The sequence below is a fragment of the Phyllostomus discolor genome, chromosome 5 (genome assembly GCF_004126475.2).
Source record: "Phyllostomus discolor isolate MPI-MPIP mPhyDis1 chromosome 5, mPhyDis1.pri.v3, whole genome shotgun sequence".
Classification (NCBI taxonomy): domain Eukaryota; kingdom Metazoa; phylum Chordata; class Mammalia; order Chiroptera; family Phyllostomidae; genus Phyllostomus; species Phyllostomus discolor.
In genome coordinates this window covers 134,271,946-134,290,309 of record NC_040907.2, presented here as the reverse complement: position 1 = coordinate 134,290,309, position 18,364 = coordinate 134,271,946, and the positions used below count along the sequence as shown (strand labels likewise).

Here is an 18,364-nt window from a genome sequence, read left to right as displayed (position 1 = left end):
GGCTCCCGCAAAATGGGAACCTGAGAGGGAGAGCTGCAACATTTACTCATTGCTGTTTAGTGGAAAGGTGCCTGCACAGCCCACTGAGCAGAATACCCCCCAAGGTGAGACACATGAGGTTATCAGGGCTATAAAGTCTCTTGCTATTAAAATTATCACATTGGCTCTCCTTGTTCTAATTCCAGATCTAGAAGCAAATGGCTGATCATAATGGGACTTCCATGCAGGCTTTTCAAATAGGAGAGAAAATGTACCAACGAACTAAACCAAACATTAGGTTTTCATGGCACTGTAAATGGAAAAATTGATGCTGTCAGTCTCCAGGGGACATGGCTACTCTTACATGCCATAAGATCAAACCGCAAGCTGCACAGCTGAGGACCAGATGCAGACTATAACGAGCAAGTTCCAGGCACCACCCTACCATGAGCACATGTCCAGGTGACCCAGTGGCCCCACTAGGCAAAAGTACAAAAGTTTTCAAATTGTACTCTAATAAGTTGTATTTCATTTAAAAATTCATGAGTCTGTGTTTATAATTACAACAAAGAAGGGAAGCCAAAAATAACATATTCAATTAGTTCACTGTAAATTTTCCTTACCTTTCTAGAACTTCGTGAATAGTAGGATCCGTAGTCACCCTAAAAACAAAGAAACAAACATTTAGCAAACATAAAACGGGGTAATACATTTACTGTGGTGGCAGTTTACAAATGCTTATTATTAATGGACTTAAGAACATAGGAAGTGTCTTAAAAGAGAACACAAACAAAAATAAGAAATATGATGGGTTATAGTAAAAGAAGTCTGCAATAAATGCTTAGATAACTACATGATAAAGAAATTAAAGGAACACAAATAGAGGACTCATGGGTGTGGACAAAGGGGGGAATGACTGTGGGAGTGGGAGTGGGGAGCAGTGGGGAAAGAGGAGGGACAACTGTAACAAAAACAATGATTTGAATAGAATTTTTAAACATGAAGTTGTGCCAAATACACAAAAAATATGACCCTGAACTTAAAATAAATATGCCCATGACATACAACTCTAACCTTTATAATACAGGTAATGCAAAAATTATTTTCCTCTGTGTGAAAACACTGGCATAGTAAGACACTTTCCCATACCATTCTCCTTCGCATTTATTATGAGAAGCCCATTTTCTCTCTCAGACTCCATTACCCTAAATATTGGTTATTGAGGTCCAAAATAAGGCATGTAAAAGCCAAAACCCTGACTATGCAAGGGATAATATGGTACCTATAATTTTATTAAAGGATACATATAAGAAATAAGCACCACTCTGAGTAAAGGTACTTCAAGGTGAAGGTTAGGACTGACTTTCTACTTCTACACAATGCTACCTTTATTCCATCTGGCAAAAACACATTGTTGATTAGGACATAGTACTATGTGCAAGATGTAAATTATTCCAACAGGCACCAAAGTTTAAATACATAAAATGTGAAGAAAGGAAAAATCTACTTTGTACATTTAGTTGTAACACAGCTTGCACTAGTTAATTCAATGCAACCAAAGCTATATAAATAGACACCTCAAAAATTATCTGATCTTTTCAGCTTTTATAAATCTACTACCAAGTCATAAAGAATTAAATCTGAAATTTGAAGTTTCTCTTTGAGGTTCCAATAAAGAAAATAGAAGAAAATAAACATTTCTAAAACCTTATTCTTGCTATCTCAACCACACGTTCCTATTTAACTTTCACAATAACTTCTTGGTTTCCCTTATTTTTTCAAACTATAAGATGCACCCCCTCCCCCCCAATTCAGGAGGAATAATGATTGTTAATGCTGCTGTTGAGTTCTGTTTACATTTAAACTGGTGAACTATTATATTATTTATGTTATTAAATATTTTACCACATTTTTTGCTTCAAAATTTTTCCCCTATTTTCCTCCTCTAAAACCTAGGTACATCTTATGGTCCAAAAATATGGTACTTTAGTAACAAAATGGTCACTTCAGTAACTTCAGTAACATTTTCTAACCATAAAAACAATATGTAGTCATTGGAGAAAATATGAAAAACATAAAAAGACAAAAGCCAATCATGATCACATCACTGAGAACAAAATCAGTATCTTCTGTTGTCCCCTTTGTATATATATACAGTCCTACACACAAGGAGTTTTAAACGAGATTAGGATTGTGCCATGTATCCACTATATCTTACTTTTGTCTATTAACCATGAATCATGTTTAGATATGATAGTCTTTAAAACACAATCTTAATAATTGTATCCTAGTCTTCATAGTCACAAGGGAAAATCTGTTTAAACATTTTCTAACATTTATTATATAAGTTGTTTTTCTTTTTGTGTAGTATATCTAACATCATAATATGCTTGTAAAAAATGTTGACATTTATCTGCTAATGTCCTTAAATGAAATTTACCAAAATAAAATTTGTGAAGAAAAGGCATAAATTTTTTCCATGTTTATACTTTGCCCACGAAAAGGACAATTAGCAGGGCAGATTGGTTCCTATTTCTCAAACGTTCACCAATGTATCTTAACATTTTCAGTGAAAATGGTGTCTATTCTGAATTTTCATTATTTTTTCTTGTTCTTACTTCTGAGAGGTTTTTTAAATTTATGATTATCCTGTATATTGCTTTAGATTACTTTTACTTAGGAAGTTTGTGGTTTTCTTATTGATTTATAAAAGCTCTTTATACAATAAAGATATTAATAATTTGTATATCATAATTATATAAATATCTTGATTTGTCTTTTCAATCTGTTATTTACATTTGGATTTGGTTTATAATGGTTTTTGATGCACAGAAGTTTAAATTTTATGTAAATATAGCAATAATTTCTTTTCTTTCTTCTATGACTTCTATGCTTAGAAAGATCTTTCCCTGTTCAATTTCAATTAAGTAGTTACTTATATTTTCTTTCACTCGCCCTCCAATCTTGCAATGATCTTTTACCCTAGGATCCGTTAATTTCAATCTGTGTAGATTTTTTTGTACGTATGGCATGAGGTGAGTACTTAACGTGATTTCTGAGTACTCTATCAGCCTTCTTCCCAACACAACTGGTAAAATCACTTAGTCCCTCTTGGTTCATCTGTATAAGAGTCCCTTTGAGAGCAGTTTCTTTGAGGTACAATCTGAGGTCTAATGTCAGTTTTGACACCTGGGTAAGCTTTTTTAGCTTCTCTAAACCTTAGTTTATTTGTAAAATAGAAATAACAATACATATCTTACAGTTTGTTGTAAGGATTAAACTAGATAATTTACAGTAAGCACTTACTTTATGCCTGGCACAGCACAGGCAAGTAAGTTAAGCGCTGGGTACCAGAGTCAGGGTTCTCTCTTTCTGCTCCCCTGACCCATCTGTCAATGCTTGTACTCAGAATGTGAACGTGCTAAAACAGATATCTGGTAGCAGAAATATCTCCAACTACTTTTTCTAAATTTTCCTGGTTATTTTCACGTGTTTGTTCTTTACATGAGCCTAAATCACTTTCATTTCAGTTTTTCTTATAATGCTTTTTTCCTCTCACAATTATTTCTTTCTGCCTTTTTGACTTGCTTTATTACATAGCCCAAAACTTCCATAAACAGTGTTTTAAAGTAACATTTATCTGAACACAGATATCCTTGTCTTTTAACTGATTAAAATATTAAAGATTCTAGAGTCTCATCATTGAGTTTGAGTTGGTTACGGGCTTAAAACAAGTTGCCCTTAGAATACTAAAGACACATCCTTCTTATTTTTTTTTTATCTCCATCCCATAGAGGAAACTATATTTGAGAGGTAACATGAGTTACCCAAAGTCATATAACCTGTACATAGAGGAGCCCAAATACACATCCAAGTTGTCTGGTTTCAATGCTTCTTTATTTTCCAAGGAGACCATGCTACCACCCTGTTATATAGTCAGTCTCCAACCAGCAATACGTTTTGTCCCAAACTTAACCATATACATTCATTTAGACCTTAAAAAATACCTTCTTATAAAAGTAATATCATAAAAGAATGGCTAGTCCTGACTGGTGTGGCTCAGTGGGTTGGGCATCATCCCACAAACTGAAAGGTCACTGGTTTGATTCCTGGACAGGGCACATACCTGGGTTGTGGGCCAGATTCCTGGTCGGGGGTGCGTGAGAGGCAACCCATCAATGTTTCTCTCACATATCGATGTTTCTCTCCCTCTCTTTTTCCCTCCCTTACCCTCTCCCTAAAAATAAGTACATAAAGTCTTTTAAAAAATGGCTAATACCTCAGCTGATCTGAAGAAATGGAGATCATCCATTACCATCTGCCAAAACATTTCCGTATTCATCAATGTTCGCTGAGAATGAATTTAGCCAGAATACCACAGACATTGTGGGACTCCTCCCTAGGCATCTGCTTAGTTAGAGAAGCTTTGGGCCACTGGGGGCACAAACCCTAAAGCAAAACTGAAACTCTTGGAAAAAGTTAGCAGGTGAGATGGAGATAAAAGTAGGGTAGAGGGACAGAGCGAAAGTAGAGGGTTTAAGTGGCACCTCCTGACCTCTCTCCTCCCCACAGGCCCATGAGGGTTGAGTGGCTGGTAGAGCAAACACGAAATCAAAATAAGATGGGCCACCTGCTTTTTCATGGCCACCAGCCAAGCTCTGACCATGAACATGCCATTTTAGGAAGGCAGGTTTTCCTTCTATTGGCCTGATCCTAAATAAATACATGTCTTTCTCTTCAGCTCTAGGATAATTTAACTTGAAGAACTGTTGAAAAACTGACAGAAAATCATAGAACTGAAGAAAGTTTCAGTTTCTAGAAACCTCAGTCAAAGGGATCACAGTGTGTCCTAGAATGAAATCATCCAGGGCATGCATTTTCTCTAGGTCAGTTCCGCTGCCTTCTGAGAAAGCTCCGTTATGGGCCGGTTCTCTCCCTTTTCCCTAACAGGAACCTCAGATGCCCCTCCCAAACTCCTCAGCACTAAAAAATAATTTTTTTTCATTTAAAAACCATAGTGGTTCTACAGTCTTTTCCCTTATTCTCTCCAGAAAAGGCTGGAGAGTCTTGCTAAGACCTCATCTGGATGCAAAGGTTCAACCAAACCTCCACACACACCTTTTTCTGGTAACCAGCTTCACATAAAGACCCTGTCCTCTCCCCAGACCCAGCCCCCAACCATGTTCATCCTCCGTTTTCATTCTGCCAAACACGTCAAAATCATACACTGTGAAGAAAAGTGGTATATTGAAAAAAATTAGAATAAATTAAATAGAATTAAATTAATTGTAATTAAATTTAGTTGAATAGAATTTAAAAAGAAAATATCCTATCTCCTTGTCTCTTCTTATAGCCCAACCACGTATCCATGGCTTCACTGTGAAGCAAAAAGGCTTAGGTGTTCACTCTCATCTTGACAGTAATAAAAATGAAAGGCACAATCACACGTCCCAGGGTTTCACATGTTATATTATGAGAACAGCAGGGCAGCCATTAGCATTGTTATGTTATAAAAGAATAAACTGATAAGCAAGAAACAAGCAAATTACCTAGAGTTATATGCCCAGTTAGTGGCAGCAACAAGACCTGAAATGAGACTTTTACTGTGGAATTCAAAATTCTTCCTGTTCTCTGATGCTGACTCCACAATCTCTACAACCATTGGTTACTAAATTTCTATAATTCTGTCGCAGCCATAGAGGCAATCATGCTTTATTTCTCAGCAACCGTTCTCCAACAAGACTATTCTCAAGTCCAGGGTAATTAAATCAAGACTGTCCCATGCAATTCTCATTTCTTCCTAGACTGAACTATCTTTTAAGGTAACAAGCAGGAAAATGTAGGTCAGATCATGCCTGAGCTTATAGAGGCAGAATTAAAGGTTATTACATTGCTCCAAATGCTAAATAAAACAGACTGAACACCATTTTCAATAACTGTATACAATCTTATGAATAGTTTCTTTCAAATAATGGCTCTATTTCCAAGGATATCTTGAATTTGTGGCTTTTCCATAACTGATTTATTTCTTATGTAAATATCCAGCTAGTCAAAGTCTACAATAATAAAGAATTATTCCATCCATGATTCAAAATGCATACTCACCATTTAATTGTGTGAAAATAAAGTTTAGCTGTGTTAGTACCATCAATATAAAACAGTGATTTTCAACCTTTCTCATCTCATGGCATACATAAACTAATTACTAAAATTCTGTGGCACACCAAAAAATGTGTTATATTTTTTGCCCATCTGACACAAAATAAGTATAATTTTGATTCACTCACACCAGAAAGTTATTGCTATGTTGGCTGCTGTCATTTTTTCATTTGACAAGATAAGGGAAAAAAGGTCAGTGCCCCTGACTAGGTAGGTATTGCATGTTTTAAACATTCTCCTGGCACAGTGGTGTGCCACAGCACACCAGTTAACAAATGTTGATGTAAAATAATGAGTTAAGCCCTGCATAGTGCTTACCAAGTGCTGTTCTAAAGGCTTTATAAGTATCATTTGGTTTGATCTACACCTAACAACCCTATGAGGTTGGTACTTTTATTATCTCCACTACACATACGAGGGGCTGAGGCCCAAAGAAAGTAAATTATTTGCCCAAAGTACAGTAAAAAGTAACAGAACTTAGATTTGAACCCTGGTTGTGTGGCTCCATTGTCTACAGAATTTCAGCAACTTGTAGTTTCCAAAGGATTTTAACTTGACATTAAGAATTAAGTATGAATTCAAAACTCTTCCCTGTTGACCACTGGAATCAAGTATGACATCTTGAAAATAAGATATAAGAGAAAATTAGCCATACTGTTGTTTTTTATTCTTTCTTGAATTAGCTGTTTTTATTTAGCAATAATGCTAATCACCGAGACCACTTATTATTTTAAAGTAGTGATTTGTTTGAATAAATAGAAAGAAAGAAAACGGATACTTTCTCAAAAACACATAAAACAGCAACTTGCCTTCTGGAGCTATTGGGCATTTAATAGATGCCCAGCACACAGCACTCTTAATCCTTTAAACTATATGAGGTAGGAGTTATCATTGTTCTCATTTTACAGATGAAGAATCTGACATTTGGAATGATTAAACTGCCCAAAGTTTCATGGCTTACACATAGCAAAGGCAACATTCTAACCCAATTCTGTCTTCAGAGCCCTACTCTTAGCCATTCTATTCACTTGCCCTCAATCTATTTTATTGGAATAACACTGTTTAAGTTAGAAAAAAAGTACTTAAAAATTTCTCCATTGCAACCATGAAAGACAACAAAATATAATGTGTCCACTTACACTCATAGATGCACCACTACATTTAAGAGACGTACTTACTGAAATAAAGCAACCTGAAAATCTTTAGGGAAAGAAGCGCTAGAACAGTAAGAACTTTCTTAAAAGCAACATTATCTCCCTTACCCCTTTGGATAATTAAAATTCTAGATTGTTTTGTCTTGAATTTGACATTTTACTTTTATTTCCTTCAGGAAATAAGCCTGTTATAAACCTCAAAAAGTATAGTTCTCCAAATGTATCAATTCAAATACACTTGAATAAAACAATCAACATTCACAATAGTCTTACAATAGAGATTAGTGAAAAAACTTGTCACTGATAAACCAACATCCCAGACCTATCTGGAGTCACGTGATTCACTGCAAGTCAGCCAACTTGTTGAGAAGAATCATAATTCACTTGTTGAACTCAGACCAACTAATGTACTTAGAATGAACTACCAGAAAATTCTAAGTGCCTCAATTTTCCTTAGCAACTTGAAGTTAGTTAAAAAAATATTTCTAACATTATCTATTCTATTTTTCATGATAGTTAAGCAATATAGTAACACTGTAAAGAACAAAGATAAGAACTACTGCTATGGACAGGTAACACATCTGATCCACGTATTCAGATGATAATGCAATGGTAACCCAAAGTGTAAATTTTAACACAATCAGGCAAGAGCTGTGTTTCATCACTATGCTAGAATAAAATGCTAGATCAAAGTCAACTGCAACAAAAGGTGGCAAGGCTTATTTAATGTAGTAGTAACCTATCACACAGTGCTGAAAAGTGCAACTTCTGGAGTAGGCAAGCCTGACACTTAGCATCAGTTTCCTCATCTACAACAGAATGATGGTTATGTTGCTACCCAAAGAACTGTTCAGATTAAATAAGGTAACGCACACAGAGTGCTCAGCACATAGTAAGTGCTCAATAAATATTAGCAGCTGCAGATGTCATCCACTTAGCTCTCTTGTTTCACAGACACAATAGGAAAATTACTGAGTTAGAGGTTAATTAAACCAACAGAAAATGAGCCTTAGACTTTTAAAATCTTTTCTAAGTGAGAAAATAAGGATAAAGGCTATTTCTGTCTTGTTCACTGTATCCCCAATACCTGGCACTGTGTCTGCTAAGTCTGTTAAACACATATTGAATGATTATATTAATCAATGCACTAAAAGAGTTGTCTCTCTGTGTAAGGCATACTGGAATCTTGGTGGGGTGGAGAAAGAAGGCTTAATATGAGAGAAAAGAGAGGGCATAGAACTGAAGTTAAGTTCACAAATTCTGTAAGGTTATTGTTGACACTGGAACTACACGACCCATTCAAACCCTTCAGATTAGATTCCCCCAAATCACTGATCTCTATGCACAGTGCTAAATGTTACAAACTGACCAAGAAACACAATATGAATGTTTATCTGCTCATGTGAATTCAGTTCATTAAAGCACAACTAAATCCTAAAAAGAAGTCCCCTCACCACTTCAGCACACTATGGATCCTAAGAGCACCTAGTACCCATAACGTTCATTTGGCGCTTAAGTACAGTAGAGAAGCCACTATGTTAAGGTGTTTGATCTTGTGATGTTAAATGCTTGTTAGAGCTTCTCCCAAAAGACAGGAATTAAATTTTGCATCTATTCTGTCTCCGCCAGTTTTCATACATTATCTTGGTCTCTGCAGGGAATATGAAGAGGAATGAGGAGGTTGCTCTCTAAAGAAGAGAGAGACATGAACAAAAATAACTTCAATGCAAGGCAGATCATAGCAAGTGTCATGGAGATGCATGGGGAAAGGTATCCAAAGAGGAAGGAAATAAATCTATTTTAAGCAATTAAGGCTTTGACAGTGGGACACCTGGATGAGACCACAAGAATTCTGAATAGACAAGAGAAGACAGCAAGGAAAGACCAGTTAGGAAAACAGAGGGTGGTTATGTGATTTGGGATCCCTTCAATGTGGCCAAGAAAAGAAAGGATTTGTAATCAAAACCACCTGTAAAACCGAACATAAGGACAAAAGTATGAGACAACATCACAGGCTGTTGAGGAGGAAAGTGACATGAGTGGGCTATTGATTAGGTTTATCTGGCAAGAGCATGTTAGGTGGGATGGAGATGGAAAAACATAAAGTAACTCCACAGTGAAAGGTTAACCTTGCCTGAGCAGAGGCCTAGCTTTTACCCTTACTCTTGGGAAGTGACCTCTAAGCCCTTGGACTATCCTGCCTAATAAAGGTGATTTCGCTTAACACTGGGGCTTTGGCCTCACCACAGATGCTATGCTAATGTGATTTATGGTGAGTGCTTGTAGCCGCTTGGTATCAGATCAATCTCAGCAGGGACTAAAGACTAAGGTTAACCAAGAGAGCAGTCAGCAATGTCTTTGTGACCAACCAAGTCAATGTGACCTGGCATCAGTGGAAATTTTGGATAAGGCTCAAGTGAGTTCTGTGGTTGGCAATAGTCCATGTGTGTTATAGCACATTGTTACTGAGGGTTGGAAGGAGCACCTGCATGACTCTACTGGGAGAGGGCAATGGAAGTGCAGTACGTGCAACTACTCTGGACCCTAATCTATTGCCTCTTCCCTCACCTGTTTTGAATCTGTGTCCTTTCGCTGTAGCAAACTGTAACTGTGCATATGACAACTTCCAGACTTCTGGGGATTTTCCTAGTGGGTGATCATGGGAACCCAAACTTGCAGTTGGTTTCAGAAGCGAGGGTGGTCTTGGGGACTTCAAAACTTTAAAACAATCAATAACACCCTCCATAATGGTGCAGGGGAAAGTTATGGTAGCATAAAAAACACAGGTGGAACTGCAAAACCACGAATGCTAGGGCTCTACAAAGAAAAACAAATGAAAATGGATGGAGATGTAATTACATATATGAAACTAAAAGGAGTTAGCCTGGAAGAAATCAATTCAATTATTTATAAATGATAACTGAGAAATCAGAAGGAAGAGCTAGTTTGAGAAGGAAAGCAAGGTGAAACGGGAAAGGAGATTGTGGGTGCCTCCAGTTCCTTCCCCCCATGTGCCCACAGGCCAATGCCCCCACTGAGAGGCGGATTCTGTCCTGTCACCCCTTGGATCTTGTGTGGTCAACAGAACATGGTATAAGCAATACTGAAATGGGTGTGAAATTAGGTTCAGGATGCAATGTAGGTTGAGAAACCCCAAAAACCCCACTAAAAGGGCTAGGGGAAAGGGAAGCAGAATGAGGCCATTGGGAGTTACTCTGCATACCTAAAGAACTTGGCCAGTGTTTTAGTAATGCTTACAGCTGTGCCTACTGCACTCAGAGTCAGGGAAATGGGCGTGATTCTAACCTTGATGCAGCTGGAGATGGTCCGCAGGTTACTGCACCTGGGCAAGAGGCTTGGAGGTGGTTGCCCTATGTCATGGGACCATGTTTGCGTGGGCTAGCAGCAGCAGCCAATTAAGGCAGAAGTAACCAGAATACTGGCAGGTGTAATCCTTTGCGGGAGGATTTGGAAATGGGGTTACGGAGGAAGATCCATGCTGAAAATTTAAAATCAAGCATGGGTCAGTCATAAGGGCTTACGCATGTGGCTTGGGAAGGAGAAGAACTCTGGACCATGTGGCTTGGAAGGAGAGTAGGAGAGCCATGAGCATCAATCAATCTCTCTCTCTCTCTCTCTCTCTCTCTCTCTCTCTCTCTCTCTCTCTCTCTCAGCCATACAGGGATCTTGGCCACATGGTTTGAAAGGAAGCAGAAGGACCCTCACCAGCCCACCATGAGGAGGGGACACGAGGTTTTGGATTAAGAGTGGGAGCCTGGCCAGGCACGGACTAGAAGAAGCCAGAACATTAAAGTGGGAATTTGCCTAGCTAAGCTACAGACTTCCATTTCTTTTCCTGAGAGATGGTACCTCTGACTGGCCTTGTTTGGCAAAGGGGACCAGGACTATGTGTGTCTGTGAGTGTTTCCTTTGTTTTTAAGGGAGTGGGATTGAACAGAATTCCGCCACTGTTCTAAATCGGTCTAACTTTTAAATAAATAGTTCCTTTCTTTCTCATAAGACTCTGGCATTGGGATTCACATTTTTTTTTTCTGGTGGTGGGCAATAGAACCCAGAGAGGTTGTGTTTCAATACTGTGCCCACTGTGGTTCTGGCCTTGAAGAAGACAGACAGGCCAACTTCCTGCCTTCTGGCACCTGAGCCACCTTATAAAGCAATTCAGGTCACTTTACCGAGAGACAGGCCACAAGGTAGAACTCTGAGGCATGAGACATGTGAATGAAGAAGCCACCATAAGCATACAGAGCGGTGGGGCCTTCACATGACTGCAATGGCAGGAGAGACCCCAGGCAAGCACCCCTTGGAGCCAGCAGAGATAATAAACTATTCAGTCACTGCACTTAGGAGTGTGTTGTTATGAACAGATAATTAAATTCCAAAACAGTAACTATAATTCAACTAAATCATCTTCCCTAGCTACTTTATTTAGAAAGCATATGATGCTCCAAGACAATGGAGGTCAGAAAGTAAGAAGTATAACTAATTAAAATCCCCAGATGACACAAAGAGCTTGAGAACATTTTGCTATGTGGCTACAGATGATCAAAATTCATTTATTTTCCAAAGTACCTCATTTATATGTAAGGAGCCACTAAGGATAATGTGCTCAGTCAGGTCTTTGATTATACCTGATCATCCTCTCCCCTCACTACCTATCTCCACCTTTCCAGCTTATTAATATCTTCACTCTAATCCTGGTTGATAAATTGCTGTCAAGCCTGCTTAGTTCTGTTATTTGCATTCACACAAGAAATGAACTCATGCACACACACACACACGTGCTCACAGAATAATCCTCTTCTTAATTTTTATTTTGCTATGCTAAAAATCTTTCAAAAGAGTTATGATTCTTGTAAAGTTATGGCAGTTTGGACCCTGGCCAGGAGGCTCAGTTGGTTGGAACACCGTCCCATAAACCAGAAGGTTGCTGGTTTGATTCCCAGTCAGGGCATGTTCCCTCTCTGTCTCTCTCCCTCTCTACCTTCTCCCTCCTCCCCTCTTCTCCTCTCTATAAAAGTCAATAAATATATCCTTGGGTTATGATTAAAAAAGTTACGGCATATTGGTTTTAAAAAGTGAGATAAAATATTGGTTAAAATAATGCCTGGGACAGAAGCAGGTATTTCAAAATGCTGAATGAATGAATGAATGAATGAATAAATAAATAAATAAACAAGCTGCACCATTCAAAGTTTATAGTGACTGTCAGATCTTGTATGAGCATGTTATAGAAAAGCAGGGGTTCTTAACTGTATTGTAGAGCATGGACCCCTTCAGCTGGCTGATAAAGCCTCTGGAGCCTGCCTTGAATTAGGCTTTTAAAGGCATAAAATAAAATAGGATTGCTAAAGACACCAAATGTAGTGAAATGCAGTTATCAAAATGTTTTTAAAAACAAATTTATGATCAAATAAAGGCTTCTATAGTAATGTATTAAATTGTACAATCTAGGGGCAGGTCTAATAACAACTGTAATTTTGAAGTAGCTGTGATATTTTAACAACTGTACCATAATATGAAAATATTCATAATTGCTATTAATACTACTGTAGCTTCTTACCTACACCCATAATTAAAGAAAAAGCTAGATTTTAACTTAGAGATTGCTGAAATAAGTAATTTTTTCCCATTAAAATTCCAGGGCCTTGTCAGGCCTATTCACAGCTATTCGGCTGGACCCCCTGCAGTAAAGCATCGGCATGCCTACTGTTAACTGTACTCATCTCACAGATCTTCAAAAACACTGGGCCTTGGTGGCTGTGCCACACTAGTAAGCCTGGCAATTTCAAAGGTGGGAGGACTCATTCATTTTAAAAGACAATGGAAGCCCTGGCTAGTCTGCCTCAGTGGACTGAGCACCAGCCTGCAAACCAGAAGGTCGCCAATTTGATTCCCAGTCAGGGCACATGCCTGGGTTGCAGACAGATCCCTGGTGGTGGGCCTGTGAGAGGCAACCAGTTGGCAACCAATATTTTTCTAACACATTGATGTTTCTCTCCCTCTCTTTCTCCTTCCCTTTCCCTCTCTCTAAAAGGTAAAATAAATAAAATTGCTTTGAAAAAGACAATGAGAATAGGGTCACAGGGTCTAGTGGGGAGTATTAAAAAGTACAGAGGGTTTGGGGTCACATGACCATTCGAGGTTTTGACAATGTCCTCAAGTGCAAACCCTATGTATAGACCAAGGACGGGCTCAAAAGAGACCAGGATGATGTCGGGATGGTTTATAAGACATCCTCATAGGAGTAAAAGTGGGGCCATGAAATTGGATGAGGGGACTTACAAAACTAAAAACAGGACAGAGAAGGTCAGGGCTTTGAGATTTACCACGTTTAGGGGGAAAGGCAAAGCAATGAAGAAAGAAAAGTTTGAAAGCAATGAATGAGAAATAGTAAATGCTTTATTCATGTAGTCTGGGGCCATAGGAGGTAAGAAACAAGAGAGTTCAAATCAGGACTGTGGATTAGCTATGAAACCCAATTTAAATAGAGAACCTTATGCATTACCATAAGATGAATTTGATTTAACTACAGCAAGAAATTATCAAATCAAAGAGCAACCTCTAGAAAAACTGTATTTATCTTCAGTTTAAGTTTTCTGTTAAGCATTTACTCAAAATCCACCAAGAGGGGAACAAAGCAGGTAAAGGAAGATAATATATCATAAAAAATTCTATTGAACCTCATTATCTTCTGCCATTTAAAAAACGGGGCACCTGTATTAGGCTGCCAAACACCTCTATACGGGACTGAGGGACTACAGATCATAAAGATTAAGGTTCATAAATCCTTGTTGAGTCTGAGCAGGCTTTTGAGCAAATGCAATCTTTGGTAGATGGTGTAAAGGCTACTAATGTTATGCCAATGTCTTGCATGTAATTTTAAATCTGAAAATAAGAAAAGAAGCTTATTATTTATGGCATTGTTTATCTGACTTCTTTGACATGAATTAATCTTTGATTTAGTCTGGAGTTTGCCCTCTGGGTAGCCATCATCAGCTGGGTGACTCTGAATCCCACACTTCCTACTTTTTGTACTTTAATTAATGTACACCTAAATCGCACTTTCTATGTACGGGATCCTGTTTCTACCAAACTCTACATACCTCTTCTATGCAACTGCACTTGGCAAAACACTGTTTGGTTTTACATTAATTTCTCAGCTGCCCCATGATTATCCAGGAGCAAGTCATATGCTTGCCAATTGTCTGACATTGTGAATTATGACCCTGTGGTTCTATACTGAGTCCCTACTCTGCCATAGAAGGGGCTAGATTCACATGTCCCACAAGAAAAAGCTTCAGTGGAAGACTGTTGGAGAGCTCCCATATGACACAGCCTCAAGAAAACAAAAACAAGGAGTCCCAATGTCTTCCCACAACTTCATAGAGGGCCTTGGTGATTGTCTTAGTTCATTCAGGCTGCTCTAACAGAATACCATAGACTGCTTGGCTTATATACCACAAACATTTATCACAGTTCTGGAGGCTAGGTAGTTAAGGTCATGGTGCCAGCTGATTTGATGTCTGGTGACAGTGTGTCTTCTGGTTCATAGACGGCCATCTTCTCACAGAGTCGTCACATGGTGGAAGGAGCAAGAGAGTTCTATGGGGTCTCCTTTATACGGGAACTAATGTTATTCTCTTACAAGGGAACTAATCACCTCTCAAAGGTCCCATTTAATAACATCACATTGGACATTAGGTTTCAACATATGAATTTGCAGAGGATACCAACATTCAGACTATAGTAGCAATTTTAAAAACAATTGAGGCCAAATCACAAAACTAAAATTGTAAAACTTGAGGTTCAGTCTTTTTTAATCTCAAATATATATCCAATTTGCTGAATTATTATCACAACACTTTTCTGCTTGTCCCTGTGACAAAATAATAATGTGTCAATCTATCATGGTAAAAATAAGAAAGGTTATTTGTAGATAACTGACATAATATGCCTGATATTTCTCATAGGCTAGGGCTTCAAAATGATTGCTGAAGGGTTGGCAATACCAAAATGTTTGTGAATAGTATGTTTAAAACCTCTCTTCAAACAAGGGATTTGCCATTTTACTGAAAATAGTTTCTCCGCTTTTTTCTTTTGTAAAGCTGCACTGAGCAATGAGTCACCAGGTGATTTCCTGTATTTCTGAGTTCCATTTCAAAGACCAAAAAAAGATTCTTCCTCCTCTTTGTCTCTCACATGTACCTGAGCTGCTATTGTTCAAGGTCATGAAGAAGCCATGGTTAGAAAAAAAACCTCTGTTTATTTAGCAAGGAGTGTTATCACATGGGAGTTTATATGCATGTCAAACATTTAAGGCAATTTAAATATTTAGTATCTCCAGAGATTAAATTAAATGGCTGCTAAAACCAAGCTTTTAAAGCAGCTCTCATTTCTATTTAATTTATCTGAATAAAGGGTAACAGACAACATATTTAAAATATCTGTTGGAGATAACTAGAATGTTAAAGTATTCTGTTTTATTTTTCATTATTAGACTCCTAAACAAACATCATTCAGATTTACTAACATCTCCAGCTAGCTAATATTGAAAAATACATAATGGTGGACTGTTGCCATGGTAACACCTCTACAACTACACATTTTCTATGGCAACACAAGCCCCATGGAATACTAATGAGAATCCATAGCAACAGAGTTAAAGAGGTGATGTCTGGAAACCAAAAAGCTCATGTTACATTTATTACAAGTGCAAAGGATGGATGCCTTTGTGTATTTTATAAACAATGTCTGTGTTCAAAGACATGTCAGCTACAAAATATAAAAGACATATTTGAAATATTTCCTGAAAAAAAAACTAATGCCTATGATATTTAAAGAATTCACATTAATGTATTATTAAATGTGAAAATACATAACTCATTTTAAAAATACAGAATCATAACTTTTTATAAAAATGGATATATGTCTCCCTAGTTTCCGAAGACTTACATGTTAAAATGCAAAGAGAGCCATAGAAGCAACTAAGGAGCACTTTGTTTAGGTCTCCTTCTTTCCCCAGCTCTTGCTCTTCTCGAGAGTTCCAGCTGTGTAGCCATGATCACTTAACCTAAAGCCTCGGGGTGTCCTTCGCAAAAGTATGTTATATTCAAAGGACACTAAAGTTCCATGATTTCTATCCTATCATTTACCAGCATATAAATGGGCACAAAACATTTAATCTGAGTGTCAGTTTCATATCTGTCAAAGGGCATTATATCTGCCTCCTCCTCACTAATTTGCTATAAAATGTGCTACATATGTAGGAGCACTCTGGAGAAAAATTAACCTTACTGTATTAGATGAAGAAATAGAACTAAAATGTTCCTCTTTATATTTCTATTTAAAAACAGAGTTAATACAAAGATCCATATAAAAATTCATACATACTACAAACTATTTTGATATACAATTATTAATTGAGCATCTATTATTCAGCCAGTTACTGGTATTAAAGCAAAGAACAAGACAGGTAGACCCCTGCATTCACAAAGCTTATGTTCTAGCAGAAAACAAGAAAATAAACAAAGATGACTAAGAACTGTGAAAGTGCCACAGAGGACATAATCAGAGTGAAGTGATTAGAAAGGATTTGTGAGACGAGATGGCTAGTTTAGGTCAGGTTGTAGGCCAGCCTTCCCAGAGGAAGGAAGAAAAGCTAGGAAGTGAGATTTCAAGGGTTTGAAGGAGGCAGCCATGGAAAGACAGCAACAGACAGTCAAGTAGAGGGAACAACCATCATAAGACCTCAAAGTAGCAAGGCGGTTAATGTATTGACAAAACAGCACAGAGGTTAGTGGGGCTAAAGAGCTGAAAGTAAATGATATGGAAACCAAAAGGGAACCAGGACCAAAGCAAGGCCCTGGCAGGAACTTAAGTGGTGTTGTGAGTACAATGTGTGGGGGGAATGGATTGGACAGAGAGACTGGCTAGCAGGCTGCCCACACTGTCCAGAACCAGCTAGAAGGCTGCTCATACTGTCCAGATAGGAGATGATAGGGTATGATGTGTACTAGGGCAGAAGCAATGGTGATGGCAAGAAATGGACATAAATGAGATACATTTTGAAAAAGAAAACACAGGATTTGTTGATGGATCTAGGATATAAGAATGACAGGAAATCAATTATGACTCTTAAATTTCTGATACAAACAACTGGGTGGCAGATGATACACACCATCATCTACTATAGAAAATATGGGAGGAAAGGATAAAAAGATTTAGCGTGGTGGGAAGTGTTAGACAGGAATCAGAGCTGTATTTTCTACTGATTTGCTTATGAAACAGTTTCACAGTCCACAGTCAGAGATTTCCTTATAAATACCTAACATTATTTCATTAATTGGTGCCCATTAATACAAAATTTATAAAAATCCAAATGTAGGTTGTTCTTTCAAAACAGACATAAAGTTCTACAGGAAAATTGTAAAATCTTTATATGCAAAAACTGTAAAAGTACACTTAGGCTAATAGTACCTGTATGATAATGAGAGAAAACATATTGAAATAAATACATTTTGAATTAACTTTTCTGTGATAAAAAAACACACATTCATTCATTGCAGAGATTTTGTAAAATATGGAAAAGTTTGGGGAAAATAACAACTATGTATAATCCTATCATATAGACATAAATCATGTTAATACTTTGGTGACTATAAGTCTAATATTTATCTTTCTGTGTTTAATTAGATTTGAAGTTATTGAAAATTAAAATTTACATTTCAAAACTTTAAATTAATGGTCAAAACACCTTCATGCCTAGATACTGTCAAGTGCTTCAGAGTCTAGTTTTGGTCATGAATCTAATTCCACACATGAGGATGGAACGAATCCTCAGAAAGCGTTGTGTCAGCCTTTGGTGATGTCTGTCTTCCCCATAGCCAGTCCCCCACCACCAACTGCCACCTTCAAACCCTGTATCTACCAAGGTGAGCTTTCTTCTTTTTCTTTTAGATTTTATTTCTTTTCAGAAAGAGGGGAAAGAAGGAAGAAGAAGAGGGAGAGAAACATTGATGTGTGAGAGATACATCAATAGTTGCCTCTCATAC

At 37.6% G+C, this 18,364-nt stretch overlaps 1 long non-coding RNA gene across 1 annotated transcript in view; it reads right to left on the bottom strand.

The window, feature by feature from the left end:
* The window catches only part of LOC118500833, a 207,089-nt gene that overhangs the window by 102,168 nt on the left and 86,557 nt on the right, over positions 1 to 18,364 (bottom strand). Inside the window, exon 2 of the long non-coding RNA XR_004903418.1 lies at positions 603 to 641. This is a non-coding gene — a long non-coding RNA (uncharacterized LOC118500833). The remainder of the gene's footprint in view (positions 1 to 602; positions 642 to 18,364) is intronic.